Source organism: Procambarus clarkii, chromosome 92 (genome assembly GCF_040958095.1).
Source record: "Procambarus clarkii isolate CNS0578487 chromosome 92, FALCON_Pclarkii_2.0, whole genome shotgun sequence".
Taxonomy (NCBI): Eukaryota; Metazoa; Arthropoda; class Malacostraca; order Decapoda; family Cambaridae; genus Procambarus; species Procambarus clarkii.
This window is the reverse complement of record NC_091241.1, coordinates 15,679,180-15,700,161: the sequence shown is the minus strand read 5'-3', so window position 1 is coordinate 15,700,161 and position 20,982 is coordinate 15,679,180. Positions and strand designations below refer to the sequence as shown.

The following is a 20,982-nucleotide window of genomic DNA, read 5'->3' as shown; positions in this document are numbered from 1 at the left end:
CCTCAGGTGTGGCTGACAGTGTGACACTTGGTGCCTCAGGTGTGGCTGACAGTGTGACACTTGGTGCCTCAGGTGTGGCTGACAGTGTGACACTTTACGTGTCAGGTGTGGCTGACAGTGTGACACTTTACGTGTCAGGTGTGGCTGACAGTGTGACACTTGGTGCCTCAGGTGTGGCTGACAGTGTGACACTTGGTGCCTCAGGTGTGGCTGACAGTGTAACACTTGGTGCCTCAGGTGTGGCTGACAGTGTGACACCTGGTGCCTCAGGTGTGGCTGACAGTGTGACACTTGGTTCCTCAGGTGTGGCTGACAGTGTGACACTTTACGCGTCAGGTGTGGCTGACAGTGTGACACCTGGTGCCTCAGGTGTGGCTGACAGTGTGACACCTGGTGCCTCAGGTGTGGCTGACAGTGTGACACCTGGTGCCTCAGGTGTGGCTGACAGTGTGACACCTGGTGCCTCAGGTGTGGCTGACAGTGTGACACTTGGTGCATCAGGTGTGGCTGACAGTGTGACACTTGGTGCCTCAGGTGTGGCTGACAGTGTGACACCTGGTGCCTCAGGTGTGGCTGACAGTGTAACACTTGGTGCCTCAGGTGTGGCTGACAGTGTGACACCTGGTGCCTCAGGTGTGGCTGACAGTGTAACACTTGGTGCCTCAGGTGTGGCTGACAGTGTGACACCTGGTGCCTCAGGTGTGGCTGACAGTGTAACACTTGGTGCCTCAGGTGTGGCTGACAGTGTGACACCTGGTGCCTCAGGTGTGGCTGACAGTGTAACACTTGGTGCCTCAGGTGTGGCTGACAGTGTAACACTTGGTGCCTCAGGTGTGGCTGACAGTGTAACACTTGGTGCCTCAGGTGTGGCTGACAGTGTGACACTTGGTGCCTCAGGTGTGGCTGACAGTGTGACACCTGGTGCCTCAGGTGTGGCTGACAGTGTGACACCTGGTGCCTCAGGTGTTGCTGACAGTGTGACACCTGGTGCCTCAGGTGTGGCTGACAGTGTAACACCTGGTGCCTCAGGTGTGGCTGACAGTGTGACACCTGGTGCCTCAGGTGTTCACCAGTACTGAGAGTGGTGCCTCAGCACAGCACTCAACAACAACAACCCTTCAACAATAGACTCATGAAACAAAAGAACCATCACTCGCGCTTGTGTAATTAACTTATTTATTAACTCAAATTGTTGTTGATTATTTAACAAGTTGAGAAAAATAATATTTAATTGTGTTTTAATTTAGTTAATTATATGTAATTTTAGTTGATTTCTATTATAATTTAGGTTTATTTATTTTGTAATTTGAGTTGATTTATATTGTGATTTTTTTATTCTGATGCATTTTATTGAATTAAGTTAATGTGGAAATAACGGCCTTTATTAAATTCGAATTTTGGAGTTCAGTCTGAATCTTGCTTCAGATAATTGCCGTAGATGGAATGATGTCGCAATTGATAAATAGGTCAAGCCTATTATCAAATTACCACGTTTAAACATCAGGCGTTTAGCATTTGCAGGCACCTAATGGGTCAAATGTTGGTGATTACAGAGCAGCGTGACCCCGGGGTGGTCAACACCACCCACACTGACCTTGGACCAGGAGAGGCAGCACAGGTGAGGAGCGCTCACGACGGTCTCCACACTGTGGTGAGGTTGACTGTGGCTGGTGGTGGTGGTGGCCGGGGAGGTGGTGGTTGTGGTGGCCGGGCCGCTGTGTACCTCTTCTCACTATGGCAACTGGTAGACTTGCCACTACCTAACTACCACCACACTCGCCTCTAACACTATATCGTTACAAGGTAGAGCAGACGATAACGTTGGACTACGTCGTCCAACCAAACCTGCCTCGCACAACACATTTGGCGACACCTGTTGCCCACACTTACCTCAGTGTATGACTGGCAAGTAAACTACTCACATAGACCTGGCACCTATGACGTTACTAGACGCCGCGGGTAAACATACACGCCGCGCTCTATGCTTCATTTTGTCTTACTTCTACTTTAAAAGAATAAAACATTCTCGTGTTGCCGTCTTTCATGAGGTGTGGAGACGTCAACCCGGTGAGAACAACAGATGCTTCGTCACCCACAGGGATATGAACCCATGGAACCGCCTACCCGCCCGAGCCCTAAACGCACATAGTAGTAACACCCAGAAAATAATTAATGATATTCGAATGAATGTTTTAGCTGCTGAAGAAAATATATTTCAGACTAAACTTCTCTGGCTACCATCACATGCTTGTTTCTCAAAGCATGATAGAGTTGACATGATTGCAAAGGCAGCCTGTAGTAGACCAGCAGTAGAAATTAATATGGGTGTTTCATTCGCAATGACAGAGAGATACTTAAATAAATATCTAATAAAAATCTTACTGACCTAACAAATTCACAAAGACCGGAAAGTTGTAGTATTAGACATTATGATAGATATCGTAAGGAGACATTCACATATGGGACTAATAGAACAAGAACCCGGCAATGTGATGTTATAGTGGCCAGAATACGCCTGGGATATAGACGTATCTGGTAGCTTTCTCAAAACCCAAATGTCGAGTACACAATGTGTCAACTTTGTGAAAGTGTTGAGCACACCATGTGTCAACGTAGTGAAAGTGTCCAATACACAATGTGTCAACTTTGTGAAAGAGAAAACATGCACTCCCTGTAACATTATATTGTACTCAGTCATATTGACTGACTTTCGCCCTCCTGGGCTGAGGTATGCTGGACTCTGTAACTACTATATGAATACTGGAACACTTGATGATATATTGGACTTGTACCCTAGATTGACTATGTGATGCATCAGTTATACAATGTTTGTGATGTAACTGTAACCTGAGCTTGTAAAAGCATCTTAATAATAATAATAATAATAATAATAATAATTTATTTAGGAACAGTACATACATATACAAGAGCGCCTCCCATGCCCTTGCGCCACCTATAGCTCTGCTGTTCATCAAATCCCTTGAGTGTCATACCTTCCCTGATATCCTCAAAAAAGCAAGAGTAATGCCAGTTTATAATGGAGGTAATCCGGCAGACATAAACAATTATAGACCAATATCAAACCTACCCATACTATCAAAAATATTTGAAAAAATTATTTACAAACAGCTTGTTACGACCCTGGGATCCTCAGTGGAAACCAGAGGTCAAAATTGAGCTAAATAAACTACCTTATAGTATTGGGGACGCATAGCGAGGAGCATTTGTCGTATCTTCCCTGCCAGACGTAAGACGATTCTTGTTTCTCACAGAGCATGTAAAGTCTGAGCTTGGGGTTGATTATTAAATAATAAAATAGGCACCAACTATGTTTACTAATACTTTCTAATCATTTGTATAGTAAACCTGAGTAAACTTGGGATAGGAATGCTGTATGATTAGTTGAGTAGTCTGCTGGCAGCGAGTGAACTGAGGGAGGAGAGTGGAGACGCTCCGTCTTCTCTGACTGGCGTTCGTGGGGGTCAAGACCTTTCTGAGCTGCTCTGCACTGCTCTACCTTTCCTCTTACTTATTTCCCTTACCTTAAGTTCCTGTACCATTAAGTTAAGTCCTGTGTTTTTCAAGTGTGCCTACTCTGGGTTTGTAAGATTGGTGGAGACCTTGGGGTAGTATTTGCCAGGGTTTTGGGTACCCATTAGTGTTGTGTTGTGTTAAGGTACCACGTGGGCTCACTACCCTAAGCTGCCCAAGCTTCAAGTGCTTCACCAGTAGTACTTTACCCTAGCTTGTTCTCAGTGTAAACCTTGTATCCTGCTTATGTGAACCAAGGCTTTTAATGTAAGATAGTGTGGTAAAGTAATTATTATTATTGTTATTGGTGAGAATGTATATGGGGGGGTTGTTAAGGGGTTAATAAATAAGTTAGTTAGTTAAAGGAGTATCCATTCTTCCTGTGTAGGAGATCTATGATCAAACTCTAGACTGACATTATCTTGTAGCCAATTAATGTTCACTGTGGATATTTTATTTTGGGGGCCGGGCCTTTTAGATCTCCCATATTTGATAACTCTTAATGCTAACTACTGCCCCTACATCCATTTATACTAGATTCCCCATAGTACAGCCTGCCATTTTTAACAAGTGGGGGCCTGTCCGGGAGCAACATTATAATTGTAAAAAATTAGATTCTTGAGTGCCAAAACTAAAAATTCTTGTTTTCCGCAGAACGGTTGTGTGTTAGCCTAGGGTCCAGCTCAACTAGCAAAGGATTTATTTTTACTGACTGGACACCCAGCTGGATCTCTTCACAATTGAGGTAAGTGTGGCCTTGTGTTAGGGGCCGTGCAAATTTTTGTTTTTTTTAAATTTTTATTTTTTTAATTTTTTCTTTGGCTAGGAGCTAAATTAATTAGTGATGGAGGCTAAAATGCAGGAACTGGCAAAGGATCCTTCAGTGGTAGAGATTAAGAAGCTCACCAAAGCAAATTTAGTATTGTTAGGCAAGGAATTTGGTCTCGAGTTAAACGACACTGATAAAAAGTGGACTTTGGTGAATGGAATTTTACGGCATTGTATAGACCAAGAACTAGTGCCAAGTGATACAATTTTATGCGAGCCCAGTTCAGGGGAAAGTGTAGCTAGTAGAAATATAGAGTTAGAATTAACACTAGCCAAGTTAAGACTGGCAGAGCAAGAGGCCAGAGTAGCAGAACAAAATGCTAAAGTGGAAGAGCAAAGGCTCAAAAATGAGGCAGCAAGAATAGTACCACCTACTGGGGACTCAAACCCCAGGCATTCTGATAAAAAACATAACTTACCTGAATTTTCAGAGTCAGACCCTGAAAGATTTTTCAACCATTTTCAGAGACTAGCCAAGTCCATGAACTGGCCAAGGAAAGAGTGGGTGAAAATCTTGCAGGGGCGGCTTAGGGGTAAAGCACAAGATATTTTTATAAACGTGCCTGACGACGAGTGTTTTGAATATGATAAAGTCAGGGAGCGAATTTTAAGGGCATATGAAATTACTCCTGAAGCTCACCACCAAGCTTATCACAACCTTAGGCCTACTCATAACCAACCACTCACTGAATTTGCTAATGATCAAATTAGATTGTTTGATAAATGGATTCGCTCGGCTACAGCCGAAACATACGAGGCACTAAAGAATGTAGTTTTAATCGAACACTTTATAGATAATATGCCAGAGAATGTTGCACAATTTATAAGAGGAAGGATAGAGGTAGATTCTAAAATAGGGGATTTGGCCAAGATGGCAGAAAACTACCAGTTGGTGGGCAAAAGGCCCAATAAAAATAATTATACCTCACAGAGTAGCAAAACTTATACCCACAGCCAGTCCAGACCAGCTCATGCTAACCCTTTAACTACTGCACCTTCTGTTTCAGTCAAAACTAACCCTGTTAAATTGTCTAGCCCCACGACACCTAAGAGTGAACCGAAGGGTAATTCTGTTAGTAATGTCTCTTCTCCCCGACGTGTCTGTGGTCACTGTAAACGTCCTAACCACATTACTAGCCGTTGTTGGCAACTGTACCCGGAAAAAAGACCCAATGCTCTAGTTGTGACACAGGGCTTGAGGCCTTCGGAAGGGTTAGGGAGTAAGACCTCCAACCTGCAGTGGTTGGACTTGCTTACCCCATTCTTATCGAAAGGGGGACTACTTTTGTCTGAGGGTTCTTCCTGGAAGGACGTGGTGATCTTCCGAGACACCGGTGCCATCCAGACTTTAATTTTAGAGAGTGCTTTCCAAGGTGCCAACACTCTCGGCACTGGAGAGGTGGTACTGGTCGAGGGTGTCACTAGTGATACTCGAGCAGTACCCCTCCATAAGGTTACCCTGGAATCTGATTTCCACAAGGGTGTTTGTACAGTTGGAGTCACTTCGTACCTACCTTTCCCTAATGTTGATGTAATAGTTGGTAATGATTTAGTAGGGGATAAGGTAGGGGACTCCAGACTGCCTATTATGTTGCCTACCCCTAAGGTTTGCCTGGATCCACCTGCCGCAGAGGATAATGTTGTGTACCCTGCGTGTGCGGTGACCAGGTCTATGGGACTTAAATGTAAGGGCAGCCCTGTGCTTGCCAAGGTGGTAAATCCCGAGGACACGAGGAACTTTCCGAGTGGTGAAAGCCAAGTGGACCTTGCTGACACATTCATGACCTGACTCGATGACGTGGCTGAGGACATTGTGGAGAGCCTGCCACCGCCGCCTACCGAGAGTAGTGGGGAGGTGGAGGAGAACGCTGTTGAGCCTCGTCCAATGGCATCTGACCAAGGCCTGGACGCCTCCTTGAGTGAGTTACAGAAAGCTGACCCCAGTCTTGCAGAATGTTATGAGTTAGCCATCTCTAGGGAGGAAATTGTAGAAGCAGCAACTGGGTACTACTACAATGATCGGATTTTGATGAGAAAATGGAGACCACAGAGTGCTCCCTTGTCAAATGAGTGGGAGGTAGTCCACCAGGTTATGTTGCCGACCTGCTATAGAGAAAGAGTTTTGGCAGCTGCTCATGATGATCCTATGGGGGGGACATCAAGGTATTAATATTACGTATCACAAAATCTTAAAGTATTTTTTCTGGCCCAAGCTGAAAGGCGATGTGGCAAAATTTTGTAATGCGTGTATTGTTTGTCAACTTGTTGGGAAACCAAACCAGACTCCACCTAAAGCTCCTCTAAGGCCTATTGTCGTGCCGGAAAGAACCATTTTCTCATGTGGTAATGGTCTGTGTTGGTCCATTACCTAGAACTAAGTCTGGTAATATTTACCAAATCACGATGATGTGTATCACTACTCGTTACCCAGAGGCTTTTGCTGTAAGGAACATCCAAGCAAAGACTGTTGTTGCTTGTATGTTGCAATTTTTTTCCACTTTTGGACTGCCTCGGGTCGTGCAAACTGACAATGGTACTAACTTTAAGTCTGATATTTTTTAACAATTTTGTAAGGACCATGGAATAACTCATAAGGTTTCCAGCCCATACCATCCACAGAGTCAGGGGGTAATTGAACGTTTCCATCTAACTCTGAAGCAAATGTTGAAGACATCATGCGAGAATTCCCACACCTTTTGGGATGAGAATTTGCCGTATGTTTTGTTTGCCGCTAGAGAGGGGTTACAAAGTTCACTGGATTGTTCTCCTTTTGAGTTAGTCTTTGGCCATAAAGTTCGTGGACACTTGCAAATGTTACAGGAGAATCTGCTAGGGAACGTAACGTTAACCGAGCAAATAATCGTTATGGCCGTTACCACCTGTTCGGCTTTCTTTGCGCAACACCACCAGAGACTCAAGGACTGCAAGGCGGCTGCACTAAAGTATCTTGGGAAGGCGCAAGAAAAGATGAAAGAACGAAACGATGCTAAGGCTAAGTGCCGGGTATTTCAGCCTGGCGACCCTGTTCTGGTATTAAAGCCTCGACTAGGGAACACTATGTCCCACAAGTACGAAGGCCCCTACATTGTGACAGAAAAGACTGGGGACCTCACGTACAAAGTGAGGCACTCTGACAAGCGTAACCAGGTAATGCTCGTACACGTGAATCGGCTGAAGAAGTTCCAGGGCCCCAGGCCCATTGCACTAACCAATGTTTCCATTTCCAGTGAGGGAGGGGATGATTGTTCTGGGGACCCAACTAATCTCATTCTCAATAATTCTAGTTCTGTGAATGCTGTGGAGGAGGGACTGTCCCACTTGCAGATGGCCCAACGTGAAGAGGTGCAGTCGTTGCTTGATGAATTCTCCAGTCTGTTCGGGGAGGGTCCCAACCCAGACTGATGCCATTTGCCATGATGTCAAGTTGATGGACTACACCCCCATTCGCCTTGAACCCTACCGGATGAGTCCGGAAAAGAAGGCCATCATACGGAAAGAGGTAGAATTCCTGCTCCAGCACGGCCTCATCCGGCCGAGCCAGGGCTCTTGGTGCTCGCCCTGCCTTTTGGTCCCCAAACCAGACGGTTCCTGGCAATTGTGCACCGACTATCGGCAGCTCAACAAGGTGACTATTGTGGATGCCTACCCGCTGCCCCTCCTCGAGGACTGCATCGACGAGCTGGGAAACGCCAAGTACGTCTTGAAATTCGACCTCTCGAGGGGGTATTATCAAATCCCGCTCACTGAATGTGCTAAACAACTAACTGCCTTCGTGACACCCGAGGGTGTTTTTGAGTGTCAAGAGTTACTGTTCGGCTTGCGTAATGCCCCTGCCACGTTCCAGAGACTCATGAACTCTTTGCTCGCTAATGTGCCAAATTGTCGGGCATATTTAGATGGTATTGTGCTCTTTGATAGTAATTGGGCTGACCACATAGCTAAGTTATGCCAGTTGTTCAGTTTTGAAAAAGGCAAATCTGATCTTAAATGCAAAAAAGTGTCATTTTGGCCAAGGCACAGTGACGTACCTCGGTTATGAAGTGGGCCAAGGAAAAGTGTTACCTCAGCAAGATAAAATCAGTGCCATTCTGGAGTATCCGGTGCTAAAGTCTAAAAAGGACGTTCAAAGATTTATCGGTATGTGTGCGTACTATCGACGCTTTTGTCAGAACTTTTCCAGTGTGGCCACTCCTCTCACAGACTTGTTGCGGAAGGCCGTTAAATTTAAGTGGTCATCAGACTGTGCAGAGGCATTTAAAGATTTGAAATTGATCTTAGCTTCCGCCCCAGTGCTCGCTAGTCCAAGGTTCGACAGACCATTTAAAATTCACGTTGACGCATCTGACTCGGGTGCTGGTGCAGTGTTGTTGCAAACTGGGGATGATCAAGTGGAACACCCAGTATATTATTACTCTGTGAAATTTGACTAGGCGCAACGCAATTATTCAGTGGTAGAAAAAGAGGCATTGGCGCTAGTGTTTACATGTAAAAAGTTCGAAGCTTACCCCACAGGTAATATAGTGGAAGTGTACACGGACCATAACCCACTAGTTTTCCTGAATCAGATGAAGGGGAAGAATAAACGCATCCTCAGGTGGGCATTGTACCTACAGGACTTCAATCTTTCCATTACCCACCTACCGGGCCGGCTCAACTTGATAGCTGACGCTCTGTTCCGGTTGCCTGAATAACATTCATCTGGGCCACAGGAAGCCATTTACCAACTGTCATGCTTTAGTGTGTTTTTTTTGTAGGTTCTCCTGTGACATTAAATATTCTGTGTCCAATTTATTTACTTCCCTGTGTTTTTTTTTTTTTTGTGTATGTGTTTTTTTTCTTTCAGAGAATTCCTTTGTAATTTTCTTGCAGAGAAATTGTTGTTTTTGAATGATTTTTTTTTGTCATAAATTTTCCTTTTTATTCTCTGTACACTCATACAAAAAAAAAATATGACATTTTTTTTCTCTGAAGGGGGGAGGAGTGTTACGACCCTGGGTTCCTCAGTGGAAACCAGAGGTCAAAATTGAGCTAAATAAACTACCTTATAGTATTGGGGACGCATAGCGAGGTGCATTTGTCGTATCTTCCCTGCCAGACGTAAGACAATTCTTGTTTCTCACAGAGCATATAAAGACTGAGCTTGGGGTTGATTATTAAATAATATATAAATAAATAAATAAATGTTTATTTAGGTAAGGTATATACATACAAGAGATTTTACAAAGTTTGTTGGATTAATAGATAGAGCTAGTACATACAATGCCTAAAGCCACTATTACACAAAGCGTTTCGGGCAGGAAAAACATTAATGACTAAATAACCGCTGCATTACGTAGGAATGCGGAGGAATTTCTGATGGAGGAGAAGACAGTTGCACAGCGCGATCCGCAGCGCAGCGTGCGGAGCGCCGCGGGGGGCCTATATAAGCAGAGAGGAGGGGACATGCGTTCTTTCTTGCTACAGCCTCGCTCCGCTTCACAAGTCAAAGAAAAATTTTTTTGCTACAAACGCTACAAACACGCTTCGCTTCGCAAGAAAAAGGAATAACTTAGGACTCTTGTGTTCTTGGGACTTCAAGAAGCCATGAAAACTACGATTGTACCACGATCACAGCCCCACCCTGGTTGAGTTTATCTCCGGGGGCCCTTCAACCTCACAAGCTGAAAAGCTAGGGTCGGTCTACAGTACTCAACTTTCTCCATGGTAATGTGTTATCTTATGTCCTAAATGTAAAAGCTAGGTTCCTCCCAAGTGTCGGCGTGTGCCCAGCGCTGTTTCCCACGCGGCCTGCAGTCGCTCTAGCCAGGCCAGCTAGGTCATGCCTAGGCAAAACATGTTATGCAGCCAACAGTCCTATTGTCCGCTGATTACGACGAAATTCTTATACAGCCTTGCCCGCGCCGATAAACTTGCCAGAATTATTGTCTGCCGGTTAAGCCCGAGAATTTTTATTCAGTATCCTCGATGCTGGTTTGCCGGAAATATTGTCCGCCGGTTAAGCCCGGAACCTTTTTTACGCAGCTCAACACGCTGCTGGATTGCTAGACATATTGTCCGCTGTTTAAAACGGAATTCTTATGCAGCCTCCATCGCTGATGGATTATTTTTATAATCCATCAGAATTATTATCTGTCGGTTAAGCCAGGATTTTTTATGCAGCTCACCACGCTGCTGGATTGCCAGACCTATTGTCTGACGGTGAAGCCCGGAAATTTTATGCAGCTCACCACGCTGCTGGATTGCCAGACCTATTGTCTGATGGTGAAGCCCGGAAATTTTATGCAGCTCACCACGCTGCTGGATTGACAGACGATTGTCCGACGATTAATACGGAATTCTTATATGCCATTGCCCTAGCCGCTAGCTTGCCAGATTTATAGTCTGCTGGTTAAGCCGGGGAATTTTATCTATTCAGTATCAACGATGCTAGTTTTAACTAGCTAGATCAACTAGCAATGACGCGGGTTTTTTTTTTTCAGCAGACGCCCTCGCGTTGGATTGGCCAGAAATATTGTCTACGGGTTAGGCATAAAAATTTTAATGCAGCCTCCTTCGCCGCCGGATTTTTTAGATTCTGGCCTGCCGGATAAGCCCGGAATTATTATACAGCCGCCCTAAGCTGCCACCCTCGCTATCGGATTGCCAGACCTATGTCTGCCGGTTGAGCCCGGAATTATTATGCAGCCGCCTTCGCTATTGGACTGCCAGACCTATGTCTGCCGGTTGAGCCCGGGAATTATTATGATTGCCAGACCTATGTCTGCCGGTTGAGCCCGGAATTATTATGATTGCCAGACATTATCTATGTCTGCCATAGATAATGGCATTGTACTGTAATGTACAAATGGCAAATGTCCAAATGGCATTGTACTGTAATGGTTGAGTACTGTAGACCGACCCTAGCTTTTCAGCTTGTGAGGTTGAAGGGCCCCCGGAGATAAACTCAACCAGGGTGAGGCTGTGATCGTGGTACAATCGTAGTTTTCATGGCTTCTTGAAGTCCCAAGAACACAAGAGTCCTAAGTTATAAATGCCAGACTATTATCTATGTCATAGCTGGCCGCGTAATTAATGACTAAAGTTTAATACTAATGGTTATAAAGAATAAAATGTGTTGAGAACAAATAAAAATAGAGATAAAAGAGGGGGGAACATGGCTGAAAAAGCAGCACAAATACAATTACAAATTATTACAGACAAAGAGCGTTGTTTAAAAAAACAAACATGGGTTGACAACAGAGGGGTATGGTAGGTTACAGGGAATTTATTAGGAAGTGCTTCGTTTTTATCTTAAACTGGTTAAGAGAGGTACAGTCTTTTACATGATTGAGAAGGTCATTCCACATTCTGGGTCCCTTGATTTGTAGAGCATTTCTAGTTTGACTAAGTCGTACTCTTGGAATATCAAAACTGTATTTATTTCTGGTGTGGTGCTCATGGTTTCTGTTACAACCTTCAATGAAGCTTTTGAGGTCAGGATTGGCATTACAGTTCAGCGTTTTATATATGTATAATACACATGAGAGAATGTGCAGTGACTTAAATTAATATCTAACATATTCAGAGATTTGAGTAGGGGTACCGAGTGATGTCTGGGGCCAGAGTTGGATATTGTCCTAATAGCAGCTTTGTGTTGAGTAATTAGAGGACGTAAATGATTTTGGGTAGTAGAACCCCAAGCACAAATACCATAGTTGAAATATGGATAGATGAGGGAGTAATAGAGAGTCACCAGGGCAGAGCGGGGTACATAATATCTGATCTTAGAAAGAATGAAAGAATTAAATAATAAAATAGGCACCAACTATGTTTACTAATACTTTCTAATCATTTGTAAAGTAAACCTGATTAAACTTGGGATAGGAAAGCTGTACGATTAGTTGAGTAGTCTGCTGGCAGCAAGTGAACTGAGGGAGGAGAGTGGAGACGCTCCGTCTTCTCTGACTGGCGTTCGTGGGGGTCAAGACCTTTCTGAGCTGCTCTGCACTGCTCTACCTTTCCTCTTACTTATTTCCCTTACCTTAAGTTCCTGTACCATTAAGTTAAGTCCTGTGTTTTTTAAGTGTGCCTACTCTGGGTTTGTAAGATTGGTGGAGACCTTGGGGTAGTATTTGCCAGGGTTTTGGGTACCCATTAGTGTTGTGTTGAGTTAAGGTACCACGTGGGCTCACTACCCTAAGCTGCCCAAGCTTCAAGTGCTTCACTAGTAGTACTTTACCCTAGCTTGTTCTCAGTGTAACCCTTGTATCCTGCTTATGTGGACCAAGGCTTTTAACGTAAGATAGTGTGGTAAAGTAATTATTATTAGTACAAGCTTGGAGTAGTTTTTGTACTAAAGAGGCACCCTTCTTGAGCCCGGATGGACACATGTATAAGCAAGTAGATGGGGTCGCCATGGGTTCTCCCCTAGGTGTCCTGTTTGCAAACTTCTACATTGGTACCATTGAGCAAAACGTCTTAGTCGACATGAACTTGAAACCGGCCATATACTGCAGGTATGTTGACGACATTTTTACACAGGTACCTGATGTCAGACATCTGCAGGAGCTGAAGGAGGCCTTTGAGCAGAATTCTGTGTTGCGTTTCACTTGCGAGATGGAGAAGGATGGGAAGCTGCCCTTTCTAGATGTAACAGTCATGGAAAGGAGCGGAGTTTTCCACACTGCAGTCTACACTAAGGAAACAAACATAGGAATGTGCCTGAATGCCAACAGTGACTGCCCAGACAGGTACAAGAGGAGTGTCGTTAACGCTTATGTCGACCATGCTCTCAGCCACAGCTCAAAATGGAAGCAAGTCGACGAAGAACTCTGTAGGGTAAGGCAGGTCCTAGTCAACAACGGCTTCTCCAATGGTTTCGTGGAAGACATCATAAGAAGGAAAGTGAAACGCCATGCAACCTCTGAAGAGACAACTAACACAACACCTATACCCCCTATTAGACTATTTTACAGGAACTCATTTTCCACAGCCCATAAAACGGAGGAAAGGGTCCTGAAATATATTGTTAGTAGAAACGTTATCCCTACAGACAAAAATCAGAAGATACAACTGACAATTTACTATAAAACCAAAAAAACGGCCAGCCTACTGATGAGAAACTCTCCAGACACAAAGCAGAACGCTTTAAAAGAGACCAACGTCGTCTATGCCTTCAAATGCCCTCTTGGGGACTGTAAGCCTCAAAAAACTCAGTATATAGGCAAGACAACAACATCTCTTTCCAGGCATTTAACGATGCATAAGCAACAGGGCTCCATTAAGGAACATATAGTCTCTTCCCACAACCAAACCATCACCAGAGAATTCTTAGCAAACAACACAGAAATCATCGATAGATACAGCGATAGCAGGCGGCTTGATATCTGCGAGGCACTACACATTAAGAAGTCGACACCAGCAATCAACAGCCAATTAATGCACAACTATATTCTACCCACTTCAAGACTCCGCACCAATATAGAAGCATGTTGTTCAACAAGGTGGCAAAGACAAAGTAACGAGGAGCATTGAAGCGCAGGTCCCTCAAACTGCTCGAAAGGAAAAGGGAGAATCGAAGCGAATTTTGGTTGTGGGAAATTCCCAGGTGAGGTATTTAGACAGAACGTTTTGTGCCAGAGATAGGGGGAACAGATTAAGGGTTTGCTATCCGGGAGCTGGAATTGGTGATATTGTTGGAAACATGAATGATATTATGACAGGAAATGGGAACAAACCCATTATTTATATTAGTGCAGGGGGTAATGATGTTGGGCGAGTTAGGAGTGAGGAACTAATACAGAGATTCAGGACAGCCATTGAATTAGTTAGGAGCAAGGGAGGAATCCCGATCATATGTGGCATTCTTCCAAGAAAGGGAGTGGGAAATGAATGGATGTCGAGGGCAATTGGTGTCAATTGCCGGCTGGAAAGATATTGCAAATCAAATGCAATATCTTTCATAGACAACTGGGAACACTTCTATGGAAGAAATGAAATGTATGCTCGTGATGGGGTGCATCTATCGAGAGCTGGGGTTGTTGCTGTTGCGAACTCGTTGGAAGAAGTGGTTAGAGGTGTTTGTTTGGGTTTAAACTGTTAGTAGATAGAGGTATGGGAATTGATTTGGAGGAAGGAGATAATAAAAGTATGTGCTTGTGGGAGAAAGGAATTGGCAAAATGATCAGGGAAAGAGAAGGGCCTCAAAATAACAATTCACTTAGGGTATATTACACTAACAGTAGAAGTCTAAGAAATAAAATTAACGAATTAAATGCTCTTGTCTGCACAGAAAAAATAGATATTATTGCACTTACCGAAACGTGGATGAATGTAGAAAATAGAGAACTATTAGCTGAATATCAAATAAATGGATTTAAACTATTTCACACAGATAGATATATTAGACGAGGAGGGGGAGTAGCCATATATGTTAGGGACAATTTGAAATGTAGTCTCAAAGAGGGAATCAAAACTAAGCCACACACAGAAACTATTTGGATAGAATTATACGAAAAAGCAAATAATATTATAATAGGAGTTATATATAGGCCACCAAATTTAGACAGAATGAAAGCAAAGCATCTATGGGATGAAATATCTAGGGCATCTAGATCTAACAGTATTTATGTCATGGGTGACTTTAATTATAGTGGAATAAACTGGTTGAACAAAACAGGGAATAGTGAAGCAGAAGATTTTCTAGAATTATTTGACGATTGCTTGCTTACGCAACACATTAAGGAACCAACACGGGAAAATAATATTTTAGATTTAGTGTTAACTAACAGGGAAACACAAATTAATGACATCGAAATAGGGAGTGAGCTAGGGAACAGTGATCACAAAGAAATCAGATTTAGCATAGAATGGAATAGACCTGTAGGAGAAAATTCTGTTAAAGTGCCAGATTTTCGAAAAGCTGATTTTAATAGCCTAAGAAATTTTTGGGGTCAAATAGATTGGAAAGTCTTGGGTATGGGGTGTGGGCCGGTCTTGGAGCGAGACATGAACCCAGCGATAGGTGACGTAAATGGGGATTTCGATGTGGATTTAATATATAACTTATTTAAGAATATTCTAAACAAAGCACAGGAACGTAGTATACCATACAAATTGAATAGATCGAATACTAATGACCCAAAGTGGATAACAAATAATTTAAAGAACCTTATTGGTAAAAAGAGAGCTTGGTACAAAAGGATTAAGAATGGGGAAGACAGTTTAGAACAGGAATTCATACAACTGGCTAGAAATGTTAAAAAAGTGATTAGGAAAGCAAAAAGAAACTATGAAGTTCGCATAGCAGAGCAAGCAAAGTAAAATCCTAAAGGTTTTTTTCAGTTATATCGAACTAAGACTAGGGAAAGGATAGGTCCATTAAAATCTGAGACAGGTCAAATAACGGATAATGACAAGGAGATGAGTAGTATTTTTAACAAATATTTTATATCTGTATTTACTAAAGAAGAACTTAACAATATGCCTTCAGCCGAACAAGTCTATGTGGGTGGGGATGAGGACAGGTTGACTAGTTTAGCAGTTACCAGGGAGGATGTAATTAAACAATTAGAAAAACTAAAACCAAACAAATCCCCAGGGCCGGATGAAGTGTTTGCCAGGGTGCTTAAAGAATGCAAAGAGGAGCTTTCCGAGCCACTGTCTACCATATTTAATAAATCAATAGAGTCAGGCAGAGTGCCAGAGTCATGGAAGGTAGCTAATGTGGTACCAATTTTTAAAAAAGGAGATAGATCACTTGCGTCAATCTATCGGCCAATTAGCCTAACGTCTATTGTGGGAAAGTTACTTGAATCAATAATTGCAAATACAATTCGTCTCCATCTTGAAAAACATAAATTAATAAATGAGTTGCAACATGGTTTTACAAATGACCGTTTATGTTTAACAAATTTGCTAACTTTTTATTCCAGCATAGTTGAGGCAGTTGATAGTGGTAAGGATTGTGATGTTGTGTACCTTGTCTTTAGCAAAGCTTTTGATATAGTGCCACATGAAAGACTAGTTAAAAAAATAGAAGCTCATGGTATTGGGGGTGCTATATTAACTTGGATTAGGGCATGTCTATTCCAAAGGAAACAGAGAGTTAGTATAAATGGGGTTAAGTCAAAGTGGGATAATGTTGTTAGTGGAGTACCTCAGGGCTCTGTCCTGGGCCCTCTGTTGTTTATAATATACATAAATGATTTAGATTCAGGTTTGAGTAGCAACATTTGCAAATTTGCCGATGATACGAAAATCGGTAGGGAAATTAATTCGGAGGAGGACTCACTATCACTTCAAGTTGATCTAGATAGGGTTTTGAAATGGTCAAAGGATTGGCAAATGCAGTGACACTTGAGCGCGTTTCGTAAAACTTATTACATTTTCAAAGACTTTAGTTTACAAACACACAACTGAAACTGAATAGAGCTTACACATCTTCGAGGTTTATATCTACATTTGGGTGAGGTGGATGAGGTGAAAAACGAACTTTCAACAATGGGTATTAAATTCCAACACAAGACAGAACACGAAACAATGGGTATTGAATGGGTATTAAATTCAAACACAAGACAGAACACGAAACAATGGGTATTGAATGGAAGTAATTGTAGAAAGCCTATTGGTCCATATTTCTTGATGCTTCTATATTGGAGCGGAGTCTTGAAGTGGGTAGAATATATATATATATATATATATATATATATATATATATATATATATATATATATATATATATATATATATATATATATATATATATATATATATATATATATGCGAACAAGCCTGAATGGTTATATATATATATATATATATATATATATATATATATATATATATATATATATATATATACATATATATATATAAATATATATATAAATATATATATATATATATATATATATATATATATATAAATATATATATATATATATATATATATATATATATATATATATATATATATATATATATATATATATATATATATATATATATATATATATGAATGAAAACTCACACCCCAGAAGTGACTCGAACCCATACTCCCAGAAGCAACGCAACTGGTAACTACAGGGCGCCTTAATCCGCTTGACCATAAATTCATTCGCATATAGTCCTGGGGACCATTCAGGCTTGTTCGCATATATATATATATATATATATATATATATATACCAAGACAACAGATGAGTTGCATATAAGATGCAACTCCTGTACAAAGGTCATTAGTAAAGGAGAAATAGTACAGGATCCCAACATGAAACCTTGCAGTACTCCCACAAGACTACACCAGCATATGGGAATGTATTTTACGATAGGTGCCTGCACTTTGAATTAACTTACCGGCCACTATTCTCCTTTTAGTATTGATATAGTCTTAAGGAACTCTGGTCCTAACCAACTTGTATTGTGCTGTATGTGGTTAAGGCTAGAGAAGTCTGGCCTAAACCACATACAACGTTTGGTTACGTTAAAATGGTGTTATGGACGATAATGTGAAATATGGAATTCGAAAACTATTTCGGTGTGCCTGAGAATTCCGTTTACAGAAAACTAAATTCTTCAATGAAAACGTTTTCAGTATATACTTTTTATATTTTAAACCAACCATTTATATTACAATAGACTTATAACTTGAGAATAATCTCAGTTTAGGATATAGTTTTACGTGCCAGTTTACATGTAGGCAATTAATGGATCAGTAATATGCGTTTAGATTATCACAAACTTTTAGAAAACTATGTAAACGGTCCAACGGACCTCCGTCAGTCTGTCGTCTGACGCTGTTGAGTGCTCGCTACGCTCCTCACTCTAAGCTGTATTTCAGCCCTCAAACTACCCCCAGATGATGTAGACTACCACCTACAGGCAGCTAAGTACATGGAGTCCAAGCATGTCATAGCACATTGAAAGTAACCAACCCAAATCAACTCATTCCATATCAAACAAAATTCAAAACAATCTTCTCCGGTTGTGAGTACCAGTGCCTGCTGCCCGCCTCCACGCTGCCTGACGCAAGTTTTAGCCACAACATATACCCCAGTCCATTCACAACCACTCATGTCTCCCAAAAACAAGACTACGCAGGGAAATAAGAGCAACAAAGCCCCTAACAAGGCATCCATCACGACCACCAATGACAGCCTTCGTGTTTCTACCTTGGTTTCTCCGTCTGGAAGCTCGGGGGCCCACGGCGGCGGTGCTTCTCTCCCCTCTACCCCATCACTGAGCCAGGGAGCTGTGTCCTCGCAATCCTCTCCTAATTCCATGCTTACATCCCAATTTACGAAATTCAAGAGTGCTTCTGGTCCCTCACTGGATTTCCCTAACTGGGCCAAGAATCAGTGGTTCAAAAAGTTGTGCCTAGTTCTTGAGACTCAAAATACGATCATCCTGAGTCTTCAAACTGAGAAATGGCCACTGCTTTTTGCAGAAAAGTGGTGCTGTTTCTGACAGGGAAAAAGAGACAATTGCGCAGCGTGTTCTGTAGGCGCAGCGCAGCCGGTACAGGGTGCCATATAAATAGCTAGGGGAAGAGGGGATCTGCCCTCACTTTGTTCCTGCTTCAGTCTGCTGCACTCGAAGCTGCGCTGCGCCTCAACGACACGTGGACCAGTATTCTGTCCTGCATTTTTCAGTCTGCTGTTACAGTGTACACGGGACTCCTCAGGGAATGGACATCACACCTGCTACCTCGGTCCCTGATCTCACACTCCCTAAACTTACGGGACCTTCGACCTCCTAGACTGATACGGCAGGAGCCCCCTGCCCTACTCAACCTACTCTTAAGGTAAAGTGAGATTTTCTGTTCAAGTTTAGTCAGAACTGTCCCCAGTGTCCGGCATGTGCCTAGCGCCCTCCCCTCGTGGTCCGTGCGTGCCGCCTTAGCTAGTTCCCTAGGGCCTTCAGCCCGTTTAGACTGTCTTGGGGTATGCAGGTGCGCCCTTCAGACCGTGCCAGGTGCTGCTGCTGCTTTTGCTGCTGCCACAATGCCCCGGGCCAGCGTATCTTTTACTCTGTGTCCCAAGCGGCCCGCGCCCGGTAGTGCTTCTCCCAGGCGTGCACTAGGGGCACCGGTCTGCTGTGTTCCCAAGGCGTGTCCCTAGGGGCCCTGGTTCGTGCCACGCCCGGACGGGCTCCCTGCGAGCGGCCTGGCGTCGCCCTTGGCGGCGACACCACGTAGCCAGGTTACAGTGGTCCTATGCCCCTAGGGCCCGGCCCTAGGGGCCCAAGCCCCGGTCGGCGTCGCCCACATGGCTTGGAGCTCCGTGGAGCGCTTTCCCTGGGTTGTGTTTCGCTTCCTTCCTGTCCCACTTGGGCGCTAAGCCACGTGGATTAGCGGCGCGGCCTTCCCTGGGGCGGGGCTCGGCCTGCTTTCGTGCCGTGCCCGGGCGTGCCCGCATGTGGGGGGCCTTCCTCACGTCCACGGGCTGGAGATGCCCATGGCTGGTGGTGGTGCTCCCGGTGGGCAGGCCCTGAGGCTTCCTTGCCCTAGGGGCTGCCTCGGCCTCCAGGTTGGGCTTAGCCGAGAGTCTACCCATACTTCTGCTGGTACTATGGCCCAGGCTGGGGGCCACTTCAGTTTCTATGGCCAGGCACTCAGTGGCTTGCTTACCCTAGGCTGCCCCTAGGGCCCCGGTTCCGAGATTTCCCGTTATGTTTTCAGGTGGCTGGCAGGCTCCTTTGCCCCGTGGGCCGGCATCGCCCCTGCCCTAGGTTTCAGAGCCTGCATGCCCCTGGGGCTTGCGGGCACTGAAAACTCACCCCCCCCCCCCCCCCTGTTGGGGGACTCTGTGAGCCAGGGCGTGCGCAGGCGTGCCTGGTATACTTTGCATTGTCGGGCCTAGCTTGTTGTCTTGCCTTCTCTGGGGCGCAAGCCCTAGGGGCCCTGGTGCGCCCTGGAGGGTGCCTGGCTCCCTTACGCCCGCGGGCTGGCGGCACTCCGCTGGTGGCGTCGCCCCACGTGGTGGTGCCCCTCGTGGCCGAGTTTTCTGTAGTCTCTGCCCTAGACGTTGTCCCTAGGGGCCTTGGTGCGCCCTGGAAGGCGTCCGGCGCCCTTACGCCCTCTGGCTGGCGTCAGCCCGCCGGTGTCTTCGCCCCAGGTGGTGGTGCCTCACGTGGCCAGGCTTTCAGTGGTCCTCTGCCCCTAGGGGCCCTGGTGCGCCCTGGAGGGCGCCCGGCTCCCTTACGCCCGCTGGCTGCCGTCACCCCGCCAACGGCCATACCACGTCAAGAACTCTGCTTCTCGTCTGATCAGCGAAGTTAAGCAACGTTGGGTTTGGTTAGTACTCGGATGGGTGACCGTCTGGGAACACCAAATGCTGTTGGCCATAATGTTTTGTAGCCGTGAGTGGCCGGCCATGGGGGCCAGGTGGCCACATGTCCCTCGCCCTTGGCGTCGCCCCCCCCCCCAGGCCCTGGCACGTTGTTAGGCGGTGGTCCCCCCCCCCCCCCCCCCGAGCACTTGGTCTTCCTTACTCCCTGCCTGGTGTAGCCCGGAAGTCCGGTGCTCCCTAGTCGGTAGTTCCCAGGCGCTTGCCTGCCCGGTGTAGCCTGGCACGTTTGTTCCCAGACGTTTCGTCTGACCAGTGTAACCGGTTCTCCTGTTGTTTCCTTGGTTGCAGTGTACCA

The 20,982-nt window shown here is 44.5% G+C and overlaps 1 protein-coding gene and 1 non-coding gene across 3 annotated transcripts in view; one reads left to right on the top strand and one right to left on the bottom strand.

The window, feature by feature from the left end:
- The window catches only part of LOC123774932 (TWiK family of potassium channels protein 7), a 114,694-nt gene extending 112,998 nt beyond the window's left edge, over positions 1-1,696 (bottom strand). For both annotated transcript variants that reach the window (XM_069318995.1, XM_069318996.1), the window contains exon 1: positions 1,595-1,696. The gene's annotated coding sequence lies outside the window, so the exon portion shown is untranslated. The remainder of the gene's footprint in view (positions 1-1,594) is intronic.
- An 18,866-nt stretch (positions 1,697-20,562) lies between these two features.
- Positions 20,563-20,681, top strand: LOC138359745 (5S ribosomal RNA). The gene has a single exon (XR_011226039.1). It is a non-coding gene; the product is annotated as a 5S ribosomal RNA (ribosomal RNA).
- The last annotated feature ends 301 nt before the right edge of the window (positions 20,682-20,982 follow it).